This window comes from Salmo trutta, chromosome 15, assembly GCF_901001165.1.
Source record: "Salmo trutta chromosome 15, fSalTru1.1, whole genome shotgun sequence".
Taxonomy (NCBI): Eukaryota; Metazoa; Chordata; class Actinopteri; order Salmoniformes; family Salmonidae; genus Salmo; species Salmo trutta.
The window spans coordinates 19,205,117-19,217,840 of NC_042971.1; the positions used below are offsets into that span (position 1 = coordinate 19,205,117).

Below are 12,724 nucleotides of genomic sequence, written 5' to 3' on the forward strand. Positions count from 1 at the left end.
AAAATAGTTTTTTCTCTCATCAATCTACACACAATAACCCATAATGACAAAGCAAAAATATATATATATTTTTTTTTTTGCAAAAGTATTCAGACCTTTTACTCTGTACTTTGTTGAAGCACCTTTGGTAGTGATTACAGCCTCAAGTCTTTGATATGACACTACAAGCTTGGCACACCTGTATTTGGGGAGTTTCTCCCATTCTTCTCTGCAGGTCCTATCAAGCTCTGTAAGGTTGGATGGGGAGCGTCACTGCACAGCTATTTTCAGGTCTCTCTAGGCAAATTATTTCAGTCCGATTAGACTTATCTTACGAAGTCAGCATGGCTTAACATAGTTTCTTTCATTTTTGACCTCAACATTGTTGCTGGATACTTTGATAGCTAACATGCTGGCGATGCTAGCTAGCTAATGCTAACAGCGCTAGCTAACTTCTTATCTGGATGCCTTACTCTAGTTCCCGAGAGCAGAAAACTGGTAAGTCAACTTTGCTTTCAAACTTTGCAATCATCTGTAAAGTTGTTTTACATACTAAAGTTATCTTCAGAAGCGAACAGCGGCTGTCGTGGCTTTTGAGAGTCATGTCGGCTTGCAGTGATGCGATGCATTATGCGTGCTGTACGTTACGTCGTTAACGTACAGCGTCAGAGGGGTCTGTTTTTTAAACTTTTCTCCAGTACCATCAGGCTATTACCATGTCAATCAAATCTTGATTAGAAATGTAGTTCATACCCCAGATTTTGATGCCAATACAGTCGCAACAGTCCCATTCAATTTCATTGCAGCCTTGTTTGAATGCTGCGGTTGCGCATATTTGTACGGAATAGGGTTAGTCAACAGTAGCTTGCTAGATCGATATTTTGTTAAAAAGCCTGTTGTCATTGGTTGATTCTTTGGGGCTAGCTAGCTAGGTGGATAATAGTGTGATGTACAGTAGGCTACAGTACCGTTACAGTATTACTGAATGACAACAATATAGCCTTGTCACTACTAGTTGGCAAGTTGGTTGATTTGCGGTGCAGTAGGCTACAAAACAACATTACTAAATGATAACAACGTAGCCTTGTGACTAGCTAGTAGTTGGTTGATGGGGTGGGGTACAGGAGGCTGCAATACAGCAACAATAGCCTTCCTACTGTTTTGTTATTCGTTGGGTCTGGAAATTGTTAAATTAGCTAATATAGAAAGATCACACATTCATGCAGCTGTAGTGGTGTCACATTGTCTATCCATACCATAGCTGTTGCTATGGATATGCCTTTTACTTGAGAGCTCTGTCCTCTTTTCCAGGTCTCCCTTGACAAAATGATGTTATTTTTGAATTGGTAAAATAAGCTAATGGTTGAATGCACTCTCACTAAATAGAATTGTGTGGTTTGGTGTCAGATTTTCAAAAGAAAATAGACATACAGTATATCAACAGCAATTCTCAATTAGATGAGATACACAGCTAACCCAAATTTCATCCATTCATAAATGTGGACACTAATTATTGTTAATATTCCAATTCTCTTGGCCCTCCATTCCCAAACCTGAAGCCAACTGTCCCCAGCAGGAAAGATCAGGAAAAAGTGTTGGCTTAAGGTACAACTTCCTATTGAGGAAATGGAAGACAACTCAATGTCATATTTAGATTTAGAGTTACTGACATGAATAGAAGCATATACAAGTAATCTATCAAATGTATTTTCTAAAGCCCCTTTTACATCAGCAGTTGTCACAAAGTGATTATACAGATACACAGCCTAAACCCCCAAAGAGCAAGCAATGCAGACGTAGAAGCACAGTGGCTAGGAAAAATTCCCTAAAAAGGCAAGAACCTAGGAAGAAACCTAGAGAGGAACCAGCCTCTGAGGGGTGGCCAGTCCTCTTCTGGCTGTGCTGGTGGAAATTATAAAAGAGTACAGCCATTTAAGCCAGATTGTTCTTCAAGACGTTTAAACGTTCATAGATGACCAGCAGTGTCAAATAATAATCACAGTGGTTATAGAGGGTGCAATAGTTCAGCACCTCAGGAGTAAATGCCAGTTGGCTCTTCATAGTTGAGCATTTAGAGGTTGAGACAGTAGGTCCGGTAGAGAGAGACAGGATCAAACAGCAGGTCTGGGACAAGGTAGTACCTCCGGTGAGCCTTGAGCAGGTCAGGGTTCCATAGCTGCAGACAGAAACAGCAGAGACTGGATCAGCAGCACGACCAGGTGGATTAGAGACAGGGAAAGCCAGGAGTCGTCAGGCCAGGTAGTCCTGAGGCATAGTCCTAGAGCTCACGTCCTGCATCCTTTATTTAACTTGAGTGTAGACTAAGCCCGAGAGGTTTGCAACTTCACATGATTTAGCCAACATGTCAATCCAGATCTTAATATTTGATATATTTTTTACTGTACACTGTTGATAGTAATGTTTTCCAAAGCTAATCACTGAATGTCCTACAACAAGGATGTGGTCAGGTTGACACTTCTAAGTCATAATAACACAGAACACACACACACACACATATCAATTGCAAGGGCAAGTACAATGAGCAGTTGGGAAAATGAAGTCTGCTGTGTGGGTTCCCAGATACACACACAAACGTAATTCATTTGTTGTATTGTATTTATTATAGATCCCCATTAGATGCTTCCAAGGCATCAACTACTCTTATTTGGGTCCAGTAAAATTAAGGCAGTTATACAATTTTAAAAACATTACAATACATTCACAACACATTAAGTGTGTGCCCTCAGACCACTACTCTACTCCACATATCTACAACACAAAATCCATATATACGTGTGTGTACAGTGTGTATGTTATCATGTGTATGCATGTGTCTCTTCACAGTCCCACTGTTCCGTAAGGTGTATTTTTAACTGTTTTTGAAATCTAATTTTACTGCTTGCATAAGTTACTTGATGTGGACAAAGAGTTCCAAGTAGTCATGGCTCTATGTACTACTGGGCTTGTAGTACATAGAGCCATGGCTTTGTCATAAAAATTATATTGTGCCTATTTTTCAGATCTGCCAACCTGCTTGGTGGGTGACAGGTAAACATCTTTCCACCAAGCTGTTCCAGGCCTGGAGTGGCACGCTGGAACTTTCAGGGGCTTGTAGACCTGAAGCAGTGTGATGTGGTCCAGGTAATTATCACACACACACGTATACACACTCAATCTGTTTTGTTGTATAATTATTTTAACTTAAGAAAATTGTTCCTCTCTCTTTTAGATCTGACACCCCTATTAGCTCAACCTCTGCCCTTGCATCTCCTACACCGGCCATGGCAGGTGATACAGGTAATTATCACATGCATGTATACACACATGCACACTCTCCCTCACTTGGGGCTCTATTCAATCACATCCGCTTTAGTGACTATTTCTGGTGGACAATTTAATGCTTTCGAATAAATGTTTCACATGTTTGAATCATGTTTATTGATGACAGCTTTGCAAACTCTTGGCATTCTCTCAACCAGCTTCACCTGGAATGCTTTTCCAACAGTCTTGAAGGATTTCCCACATATGCTGAGCACTTGTTGGTTGCTTTTCCTTCACTCTGCGGCCCAACTCATCCCAAACCATTTCAATTGGGTTGAGGTCGGGTGATTGTAGAGGCCAGGTCATCTGATGCAGCACTCAATCACTCTCCTTCTTGGTAAAATAGCCCGTACACAGCCTGGAGGTGTGTTTGGGTCATTGTCCTGTTGAAAAACAAATGATAGTCCCACTAAGCCAAAACCAGATGGGATGGCGTATTGCTGCAGAATGCTGTGGTAGCCATGCTGATTAAGTGTGCCTTGAAATCTAAATAATTTACAGACAGTGTCAACAGCAAAGCACCCCCACACCATAACACCTCCTCCTCCATGCTTTACGGTGGGAACCACACAGGCGGATATCATTTGTTCAGCCACACCGCATCTCACAAAGACCCGGCTGTTGGAAACAAAAATCTCAAATTTGGACTCCAGACCAAAGGACATATTCCACCGGTCTAATGTCCATTGCTCGTGTTTCTTGGCCCAAGCAAGTGTCTTCTTCTTATTGGTGTCCTTGAGTAGTGGTTTCTTTGCAGCAATTCGACCATGAAGACCTGATTCACACCGTCTCCTCTGAAAAGTTGATGTTGAGATGTGTCTGTTACTTGAACTCTGTGAAGCGTTTATTTGGGCTGCAATTTCTGAGGCTGGAAACTCTAATGAACTTCTGCAGCAGAGGTAACTCCGGGTCTTCCATTCCTGTGATGGTCCTCATGAGAGCCAGTTTCATCATAGCACTTGATGGTTTTTGCGACTGCACTTGAAGAAACCTTCAAAGTTCTTGAAATGTTCCATATTGACTGACCTTCATGTCTTAAAGTAATGATGGACTGTTGTTTCTCTTTGCTTATTTGAGCTTTTCTTGCCATAATAGGAACTTGGTCTTTTACCAAATAGGGCTATCTTCTGTATACCACCACTACCTTGTCACAACACACCTGATTAGCTCTAACGCATTAAGAAGGAAAGAAATTCCACAAAATAACTTTTAAGAAAGCACACCTATTAATTGAAATGCATTCCAGGTGACTACCTCATGAAGCAGGTTGAGAGAATGCCAATAGTGTGCAAAGCTGTCATCCAGGCAAATGGTGGCTATTTGAAGAATCTCAAATATAAAATATACACTACTGTTCAAAAGTTTGGGGTCACTTAGAAAATCACATTTTTTGTCCATTGGAATTACATCAAATTGAACAGAAATACAGTGTAGACATTGTTGTAATGTTGTAAATGTTGTAAATGACGATTGTAGCTGGAAATGGCTGATTTTTAATGGAATATCTACATAGGCGTACAGAGGCCCATTATCAGCAACCATCACTCCTGTGTTCCAATTGCACGTGGTGTTAGCTAATCCAAGTTTATCATTTTAAAAGGCTAACTGATCATTAGAAAACACTTTTGCAATTATGTTAGCACAGCTGAAAATTGTTGTTCTGATTAAAGAAGCAATAAAACTGGCCTTCTTTAGACTAGTTGAGTATCTGGAGCATCAGAATTTGTGGGTTTGATTACAGGCTCATTTTGTTTCTGGCCATTTTGAGCCTGTAATCGAACCCACTAATGCTGAAAAATTATCAATGTAAGACCCAAGTGCAGACTGTGTGAAGTAACAATGTTTAATGTAACGATAGGTCAAGGCAGGCAGGGGTCGATAATCCAGAGTAGGAGCAAAGGTACAGGACGGCAGGCAGGCAGGCTCAGGGTCAGGCAGAGTTCAGTAATCCAGAAGTGGAGCAAAGGTACAGGATAGGAGGTAGGCTCAGGGACGGGCAGAGTGGTCGGGCGGTTACAGGGTCAGAGGCAAAAACCAGGAGGACAATAAAGAAAGAGTCTGGGAAAAGGCAGGAGCTGAAAGGACAAACGCTGGTAAACTTGACAAACAATACAAACTGGCAACAGACAGACAGAAAATACAGGTAGAAATACACAGGGGAGAATGGGGAAGATGGGTGACACCTGGAGGGGGGTGGAGACAATACCAAGGACAAGTGAAACAGATCAGGGCGTGACAGATGGATGCTTCTTCCTCTCTGTCACGGATGCCATGGTTGCCCTTAATTTGAAGATGTAATCCAGAGACAGGTGTATTATACAACAGCCTTCTGTGTGTTCTCTTTTCAACTCCCTCTGCATATTTCCAATCAAATGGCAGAATTTTCTCCAGCTCCTTAGCTATCGTACTCTAATTCCACTGGGCATTCCACTGATTTCAAAACTCAGTCCTCTAGAAAATGGAGAGCATCACTTTTGCAGTTCTACTACGTGATATCTTTCAAAAAAGCTGCATTAGAAATAATTACCTACACATACTGACCCAGTTTATGTTATAGACAGAAGCGTGGTACATGGCAGACCAAACTCATGTCCAGCCCATCCATTATCTCAGCCAATCATAGCAAGCGGGAAGATTCCTGAATTTTTCTGTGGCTAAACCATCTAGGCTGGTAAGTGAACATATTTATTCAAGTTTACAGATGGCATACAAGTTTGTGATTAAGGCACACGAATGTTCACATGTTCCAAAAGTCATTTCTGCCCCCAAAAATAATTTAGATTTTATTTTAAAATTCACGTTCAAATGCCTTTCCTGTGAAGTAGTGACGCACGACATAAAAGTAACAAATATGGTAGTGAGAGGAAACCCAATGGCCAGCAGTGGGAGAAGATGGAACAAGATGGATTTTGGCCCGACATTCTGATCATTTTGTCAATGATGAAACCATTGATCTCAATACAGTTTTCTGTTCTCAAAACTATAATCTGTTACAAACAGTGTGGACTAAGTTTTCTAGACTTTACTCCATTGATTAGGAGTGTAAAGGCAAATTGAGTTATTGCACATACGCACTTCACAGAGTAGTCGTTCCCTAATGGAATATGCAAATGTATGATAAAACTCACTAATAGGATCTCGCTAGCTCGTTGTTACATTCCCCAGTTTCTGTGTTGTGGTTTTGTTTGTATGTGTGTGTTTCAGGATGGCTTCCTGAAATTCCCCCAAGCATCTGATTGGTCGATGATTGGAGCTGACCCCGCCCTCACGTCAGAGGATACAGCTGTATCCTATTACAGTGTCCTTCTGAAGCTAGAAAAGCAAGTGTTCCTTTGTTTGGAGAGAACTGATTGATATGCCCTGTGTTGGTTGTTGCTGCACGAGAGCTGATAGTTATATTTTGTGTTGGTTGTTGCTAAGAGAGAGCTTATTAGTATGTCCTGTGTGTGTCAATAGGATGCAGTGTTTTTGATTCTTGAAATTGTTTACTTACGTTTGGATTATTCTGTCATTTATTCCCAGGGGGGAAGGGGAAGGCACCTAGGGAGTGCTTAGGTAAGAAGCCTGCGGGCATGCATAACCTGTAGTATTTACTGTTTATGCACACTAGGCAAAACCTGGGCGGACCACCCCCTGTATTTTGGTTAGCGCACCAAATGGTGCTGTTAGGTAAGTAGTGGGTAGGCAGGTAAGGTAGGAGAGGGGGCTTTGACATTTTGCTTTGGTTCCGTTCAGCCCCTTTTCCCAAAATTGACCGTGTGAAGGAATAAATTCTCTGCCCTTTGTTATCCTAACTCGCACTTACAATCCCATACCTCTTTCACTCTGCGGGGAGCTGTTGTAGCAGGGTGTTGCGTTCCCTCTCCAAGAAGCGTACGTAACACTCGTGCTTGGCTCTGTCCCCCTCCTTGCTTGTTCTGCCCACTATGACTCATTTGTTCCCATTTGAAACGACAGGCTGTGGACTCTCTCACCCTAACCGGGTACGCAGGGAATTCGTAAATATAATCCCCACCACAGTTGCAACATTTTACATTCAGACTCTTCAATAACATATTCCTTCTGTCTGCAAACACTTGACATGTGGCCAGACTTTTTACACTTCTTGCATTGGGTTTTGCACAAACGCTCTTCTTGTCTCATATCCCAGCTTTGCATAAGGTGATATATACTCTTCCTCAAACATCAATAATACAGAAACTTTTCTCCCTTTCCCCATTCGGGTCAAGTGACGAGCATTAACTACTCCTGGAATTTCTTGCTTAAAATATAGATTTTTCAATGTCCAACAGGATGCCAGAGATGACACCTTTTACCGGTGCCCTGCTCCAAAAATCAAAGTTGTCCACTTCCTGCATTGATACTTTTGCGAGCCACAATGCATGCTCCTTTTGCTCTTGGGATACACACAATATCAACACCATACCACTCCTGGTTACTTTGACTGTGTCCACTTTTCCCAACACCTTCCTCACTATCCTTGTGACTTCAAAAGGGTTTCCCAAATGAACATCCTTATCCAAACATCCTCCAACAAGCAACGATTCATCAGACTTATTTTCCACAAAAATGTTAGCCCTTTTTGCTCCATTCTTGGACTTCACTGTTCTTGGACTTCATCTTTCTCACAAACTACTCGACACGCTTTCATCTTCAAACAACACTTCTGCTTCCGCCATTGCAACTTCTCCCGATAAGATAGCCAACTTACCTCTATTTTTGTCAGCCATCGTTCACCTTTCACCATCCCCTTTCATCTCTATGGTCAAAAATCCGGTTAGAGAGCAGTCGAGCCGTGATTGGTCCAAAAACCTGACTAATTGTGTTTCAGTAGACGGCTATGTTCATTGGCTAGAATTTCCCCGTTATAAAATTATAGTAAGCAGTTGCGAGAGCAAAATGGATTTTGGATAGCAAACTGGAAAATTGGTGTGAGGGAGAAAGATACATTTGTGCTCACGGCTCCCATCCTCTGCTTGCTTGACCACAGTTCTCTCGACTCAAGTGTTTCTTCTCATAATTAAGTTTAATCTTGCTCGAGCACAAATCGAAATTCACACCACAAAGAATATTTGTTTGTCAAATGGCAGTCAAGCATCGATCATCATGTCAGCAGAATAAGTCCTTTGATATTTATCAAAGGCAGCATCAAGCTCATCATGCTGCACTTTTACCACCCTGTAAAGTTCATAATCTATTTAATCTGTAGCCTAATAAACTGCATCCTACTGAGCACAGATGTCAATTCAACATTGGTTCTTCAACGTAATTTCATGTGAAAAAATATATTTTTGTCATTTTGCAGATGCTCTTGTCTAGAGCGACTTACATGAGCAATTGCTCAAGGGCACATTGACAGATTTCAGCTATTGTCCCAATGCTCTTAACTTCTAGGCTACCTGCCGACCTAGATGACATGGAAACAACGTTGATTCAGTCAGTGTGTGCCCAGTGGTTGGTTTCCCAAGTCGTTGTGGGCGGACCACACACCATATTATCGCTTTACTCCAAGTTTACTTCAATATGATGGTTATTATATCAATATTTCAGTATAAAGATGTTTCCACTGCCCTTTCTCGCTTAATTCATTTTACCGACATAAAAAGATCCCACCATGTCGAACAAACAAATTATCTGTTTGCATTTATAAAATGTACCGAAACTTCCTGTTTCCCTCATAGGTGTTTTTTTTTGTATATGGTATGACTTTACTCACATAACTGTGGATGGAAACGTGGTTAGTAATAGACATAACAGATATTCAAACGGGACAATCTGACAGGGCATAGAGAACAATGGAGAAATACTCTTGGGGGACTATCGCATCACTAAAAGTGTCAGCATGCTTCAGTCATGGCTGTCGGCTAGCTGAGCCAAAGAGTACACTCGCATACTCCCTTAAAATACCTTTGCTGAAAAAACAATTAAAATGCAGCATAGGGTACGGTTTGTCAATTTTGAGTAGCCAAAATCAGAATGAATCTAACTCAAGAAATCTGTCATTCATTTTAACGTTTTTGCCGAGATCTTAGTCGCGCAACTTTACATCTAAGATGTTTGGTGCAGTGTTTCTCAATGAAAAAACATGCATGAAAATGAGTCGTCTCTTGTGGAATAACAACAAAGACTTCATTGAAGAATCCCTGTTGACCAATCACTGACAAAGGGCCGTAGACTTCGGCTCCGAACTTCGGCTTGCCTCCAGAAAAAATGTGCGCCCCAACAGCCGAAAAAGCCTCACAGAAGTCCGAAACAGCACAAAATGTAGTCATAATATATGCACAAACTCTTCTGAACTGTTTTGGCTGGAAGCTTATGGACACTTTAAGCCTCGACACATTTCTACTTAAGAAGACATTCCTATCTACATGAGAACATATTCCATTTCACCATTTCAGAATAATTCTCTAAGAAAACCTAAGGTAACCTCCCTCTGAAGTTTTCTGTGGAACTTCCAAGTTAGTGAGATGGTACCTGGATTGTTTTCTCCCATACATCAGTCCCAAAATACCAGAACAGTAAACATAGATATCCAAAACCACTATTTGGTCTGATAGCAATGCCGTGCAGTGCAGCAGTGCCGGCCTTCACTGGAATAGAACAGACCTCTTCCATGGAAATGAGAACTGAGTTGACAAATAATATCACCAGCACTTACACACAAATTCTTATCATACTCAAACGTCAGTGGTAAGACATTTTGTCACATGTGATAACCATCAGAGCTTCTGGGTTGAGGACCCTGGTGGTTGACAAAATTTCTGATTGCTGTTCCTCTGAACTCCAATTAATGGCTACATGAGATTTAATTTTGGTAGTAATAGCTTAACAGTGAAAATGTGACAGTGCTGTCAACAGGCCTCTTCCATACATAATCAGAACAGATGTTGATAGTAACGCTAATTTAATTCTCCAGAACAGAAGGATGATGGCGACAAATAGGCAGGTTATGTACATATTTTAATCACTCTCCATACGGGCAATCAAGAAGCCATTTTTTTCCTACTGCCAATTAAATCGCCAAGTGGAAGATCTTGTATCTTAATACTAGGATTTGTCAATTATGTTAAAAACACATGGTTATATGTATGCAGTGGCCACACTTGTGACTTACCTGGCTGCTGGCCTCTGACATGCAAAATGTGTTTGGGTAAGAGTAGGGTACAGTTTCCCCTAGACGCTAGGGTAAACTTCACCCCGCAGCAAGTTTGGAATGACTTCAAATGTTTGACTTGCAGCATTCCATCTGGTAAACAACCCAAAATACAATCTTTGTAAACAATGACAATGACAAAGACATTTAAATCAGGAAATGGTTTTATATAACATTTGAACATCAGATACAGAGGATTATGTTTTTCTATATGTATAAAAAAAATACATACAATGAAGGAAGTAAATAAATTAGAAAAAGAAATTTGAGAGCGAGAGCAGGTGTTCAAGTTGGTAGATGAAATACAAAAGGCACTAAATGTACTACATTCCAGTTAAGACATCGAACAGAAGAAGAAAAATAAAATCATATAGTGCTTGTGGTCTTTGATATGCGGGATATAGTGCAGGTTTTGCAACATACAATATTATATAAACAAGCACCAAATGACACACACTATATTGCTACTTAACAGCTAAACGTACAACTTCACACTTAAGACACGTAACAGTGGAATGGGTTTTGTAAACTGTACTTATCCAAACTTAGACACCGTAATTTTTTGAGCATTTGAGCTTACTGTAAACTAAACGCTTTTTCATAATGCATAATCAAGGACAATACTACTTTAACTATTACCACACACACACACGCGCACTAATACTGCACAAGCACAAGATAAGCTACAGTACTTGATACATTTTTTTGGAATGTAAATTGTCAATTACTTTTGCTATATTTTGCAGGACTAGTGGATAAGGCAGTTTTGGAATAAAGGAATGACGCTTCCTCTAGCACTCTTGGGTGATCAAAACCATTTTGTCAACAGCGAAAACAGTTAAAAACACTAAAGACGGATTTTTAAGACATGACAGTGGAGGGCTCAGCATCAACACAGAGCATAAAAAAAATTAAAAATAAGATACACAATATCAAATTGGAATTCTGAAACTCATAATTGATTATTTTGCTAAAACACCAAGAGATACTACCATTGAGCAGAAAGGAATGAATTACAGTAAGGAGCACTATATTTTACGTACATTAAACTATTCATATGCATAAATGTTGGTCGGGGTAAGACAACTGCATTTAGGAATCAAGGAAAACATTAAGAGGTGTTGAATGTCCCAATTTAGACTTGGTTTCAATTCTCCTCATTAGGAAATGCGACTGAAAACAGGATTTGGGTTTTGGGGGTGTGCTTTGATGTGGGTGTCTAGTGTGTGTTCGAACATGGGAAGAGTGTGCACTTTCACTGTCGGAACAGTACACAGTTACAGTCACTCATCTTTCTAGATAACTTGAAACAGTGTAACCAGGTATTGTGTCTGGGATTAGCCTAGCCTAGCTAGCAAGATGGTCAACTTAAATTTGCCAATTAGCTTCAGCTAGCTGGTGTGAGACCTTGGCAAAATTGGTTTAACTTTGGATAGCCCATCTGTAGGGCAAGTTAGGGACCGTCAATAAATTACACTATATAAATGGAACCAAAATTTCTTGTTGCACACCTTTTAATAATTGTCTCATTAATTGCTGTGAATATTTGTACATGAATTTCAACAATTTACAGTTGGTTTGAGGTCAAGTCATTGACATTTGGAGCTATTTGCATAACAAATATTGTCCCATGTACATTCTGTAATTCACTGATGGTCCCCAACTACCCTCATAAGGATATCTAATGTCAAACCAAATTCAACATGGACATTATATCAGGTAGCATGCAGCTGCGCTCCAAATTAATGATTACTTGGGCGCTGCCAGCTGTGGACAGGTTTGAAATAACAGTTATCCTGGGGTTGAGTTTATGGTACCCTTCATTCCATGACATATTAGGAAAATATTGTCTCACAAATCTCTGTTTTGTACGAGACTGACTTTATGACCCAAATGATCCTATTTACACTTTGTAGTCAATTTTGACACTAAAATAAATGTTTGACTCAGACGCCACATAGCCTCTTTTCAAAAGGAAAAGTTGCTTATTACGTTCAGTTGCTCTTTAAACGGACTATTCATGCATCTCTTCAATCAAACATGATTGACTCATTGGAATAGAAACATTTGGCTTTGTAACATAAAATAAGACTTATAGTGTGACCTTTGAATATATTTAAAGCACAGTGATACATCAAAGTAGAGTTCTTAATGGAAGATATTTGGCCCATGATATCAGTCTCACATGAAATCTAAAACATGTCAAAACGAAAATATGTCAAACATGGTTTTTGTCATAATTAGTTGTGCTTAGTTAATAAATTACATGTA

At 40.2% G+C, this 12,724-nt stretch overlaps 1 long non-coding RNA gene across 1 annotated transcript; it reads left to right on the forward strand.

Annotated features, from left to right (window-relative positions):
• Positions 1–206: 206 nt before the first annotated feature.
• LOC115148591 (uncharacterized) lies at positions 207–6,811 on the forward strand. The gene is made up of 4 exons (XR_003866698.1): positions 207–477; positions 3,000–3,120; positions 3,209–3,276; positions 6,505–6,811. It is a non-coding gene; the product is annotated as an uncharacterized LOC115148591 (long non-coding RNA).
• The last annotated feature ends 5,913 nt before the right edge of the window (positions 6,812–12,724 follow it).